The following is a 3,259-nucleotide window of genomic DNA, read 5'->3' on the forward strand; positions in this document are numbered from 1 at the left end:
CAATATCCAATTTGATTTCTTTACACTAATATATCAGTCACACCCAAGGGGAAGATGCAGCGCCTTATGCTTAGGGACATCCTATCTCCTCTGAGCTCTGATTTCCAGGCACAGGTTGGTTCTTGATCTCCAAGAAATTCTTTTTAACCTTAGTTTTTTAATGCTTGGAATTTGATTAGCAAGTATGTCTGATAAAAAAAATATTTCTGAGAAATATAACATTAGTTTTTACATCTTGCATGAGATGAATTATTTTGGTCATAGTTTGTCCTCACCTGAAAAAAAAATTTGACTTGCACGGGAATGAGTTAATAAGTAGATTCTGACCATCTGTAAGAGACAAGAACAGGGAGAAGTAAATACTGGGGGCAGGGGGTGGGGGGGCTAAAAAGGGGGCTAAAAATCACACACACAAAACAAGTTAAAATCCCAAGGATGTTCTTTTTTATTATTTCAAAAGCTATCACAGATATTAAATGCATACTTTAATGTGCATATGGGTGTAAATTTATGTATATAGTATATATTTATTTATTTAAAAAGGGAATCAAAAGGAACAATTCAACTAGATAATAAGGACTGGTACACCAAAAATAAGAATGAGAGGATTGTGTTATTTTGTTATATACATTGATTTCAGAAGACTGGGAACTGGTACGGGGAGGGGAAATATTAGTTTCTTGTAAGAAATAATACATGTTCAAAATGAAAGCCAATTAGCCTCATTGAACAATGTTTCATTTTCACCCCATCTATGCTCCATATATATATTTTTACTTTCCTAAACAGGTTTTTAAACAAAATATTCTGAGCCATTAACCCAATGCCTGTGTGTAGGGGATGAATAATTTTATGAAACACAACATCCAGCAGAGCATATCTACTTTATCTATTGCTTAGTATCCTTACACTAAAATCCAGGACCATTTAATTACCTTCTACGTTTCTTTGAGAGTTTAAATGTGAAAGTGAGATGGGAAGACAGCTGAGGAAGAGTAACCATAAAAAGCAGCAAGCTAAATGCAATAAACCTAATCTTAAACACAAATGCATACAGCTGTGCAGTTTTCGGACACAAGAGAACCTGTCTATGTGTAATGCAATATTAAAGGAAAACATCCATGTTCTCTAGAAGAAACTTCATTTCTTCTTTTGCTTTCTTATTTAAAAAATCTTAGACCATAAGACATAGGATGCATTTAGAAGCATGTCCTTTCTAAATGATCCCTCAGTCTCGAAAACCCAGGTGAAAAAAAAAAGGAAATAACAAGATTTCTATTTCTTATTCCAACAGTTACCTTACATTGAGTTATTTCTGTACCATACAATAATTTAGGATAATAATTGGACACTGAGAATATTGACAAGTTCATAGAGACTTTAAATAGTTTCTGGGATACCTATACTCTGTATACATATAGCCTAAGAAGGTCTATCATCACTTCTTATTTGACAATGTTTCCCACATAATTTAACATATCAAATAAAGGTAATTAGTTTAGCATCTCCCTTTTACAAGGTGAGACACAAATTCTTTGAGATTTTTCAGAAGGCCTCTGGGGAATCTCAAAGTTACTTTGAGGTCAAAAGGACTCCATTTAGAATTTGATTTGGGGAAGGTGTTGAAACATCAAGAAGTATGAACGTTTGCCTAAATAGGATCCCAGATAATTGTGAAATAATACTTACATGTTTAACTGAAGTGACAACAGAAGATTTTAAAGGCAAATACATTAGGTTACGTAGCTGTGAACAAAACTTAGCTCTTTTAATATTGAGAGGGCTGGGTTTTCATAAGTAATCAAAGACCGGATAGACACAACATGAAGCACAGTAAGTTTATCTGGTAAGACACAAAATCTTTGCTGTCCAGGCAGATTACTTACAAAGTATTCATTCCATGACCAACTCATCCTAGCATAGGAGTCTTTGAGTCAGGTGGCCACTGTTTTATTAGTTTTTAAGTAATGGATTCATACTTGCCAGTTTGGGGGGACTTTGGAGATTCCATTAGCAACAGATCTATTATACCTTTCACAAGATTTTTTATAGTGGTGTATGCCCTAATAGCTTTTTTTAAAGTATAATTGACATATAACATTATATTAGCTTCAGGTGTACAATTTAATAATTTGATATTTGTATATATTGTGAAATGATCAATACAGTAAGTCTAGTTAACACCTCTCACCAGTTATAAAATTTTTCTCCTGTGCTGAGGACTTTAAAGATTTACTCTCTTAGCAGCTTTCAAATATGCAATACCATATTATTAACTATTATCACCATACTGTACATCACATTCACATTATTTATTTTATAACTGAGTTTGTATCTTTGGACCCCTTTACACATTTTGCCTACCCCTGCCTCTGGCAACTACCAATCTGTTTTCTGTATCTATGAGCATGTTTTTTGATCTCACATATCAGTGAGATCACAAGGCATTTGTCTTTCTCTCCTTATACTTAGCATAATACCCTTAAGTTTCATGTTGTCACAAATGCCAAGATTTCATTCTTTTCCTTTTTTTAATGGCTGAGTAAATTGCTATTGTGCAGAAACAACTTAAATTGCTTCCACATCTCAGCTATTGTAAATAACGCTGCAATGAACATGTTGGTGCATATATCTTTTCTTTATTTTTTTCTCTTAAACATATGAAACGTTTCACGAATTTGCATGTCACCCTTACTCGGAGCCAGGCTAATCTTCTCTGTAACATTCCAATTTTAGTATATGTGCTGCAGAAGTGAGCATGGTGCATATACCTTTCGAAGTCAGTGTTTTTGTCTTTGGATAAATGCCCAGAAGAATTGTTGTATCCTACGGTAGTTCTATTCTAAATTTTTTAAAGGAACCTTCATTCTGTTTTCCATAGGGACTGCACCAATTTATATTCCCCACCAACAGTGCAAAAATATTACCTTTCTCCACACCCTCACCAACACTTATTATCCGTTACGTTTTTGATTATAGCCACTCTAACAGACGTGAGATAATATCTCACTGTGGTTTTGGTTTGCATTTCCCTAATGATTAGTGCTGAGCACCTTTTCATTGGCCATTTGTATGTCACCTAATGGCTTTTAATAGTCTGACTTGTGCTTACTTAGATTTTGATGTGCCATTGGTCAAAACAGTTCAAATTGTTGCCCTAATTTATTCCCCCAAGTCCTCCAGCTGTTTATGCTGTGGGCTTACACAGAGGTTTTTGTCTACCAGCTGCCACCTTACTTTCTTTAGATTGGGGATTACC

The 3,259-nt window shown here is 34.5% G+C and overlaps 1 non-coding gene across 1 annotated transcript; it reads right to left on the reverse strand.

The window, feature by feature from the left end:
• Positions 1 to 2,654: 2,654 nt before the first annotated feature.
• LOC150001633 (U6 spliceosomal RNA) lies at positions 2,655 to 2,760 on the reverse strand. Its single transcript, XR_016513272.1, has one exon. It is a non-coding gene; the product is annotated as a U6 spliceosomal RNA (small nuclear RNA).
• Between the last annotated feature and the right edge of the window lie 499 nt (positions 2,761 to 3,259).

This window comes from Furipterus horrens, unplaced genomic scaffold (assembly GCF_987537825.1).
Source record: "Furipterus horrens unplaced genomic scaffold, mFurHor1.1.pri manual_scaffold_9, whole genome shotgun sequence".
Classification (NCBI taxonomy): Eukaryota; Metazoa; Chordata; class Mammalia; order Chiroptera; family Furipteridae; genus Furipterus; species Furipterus horrens.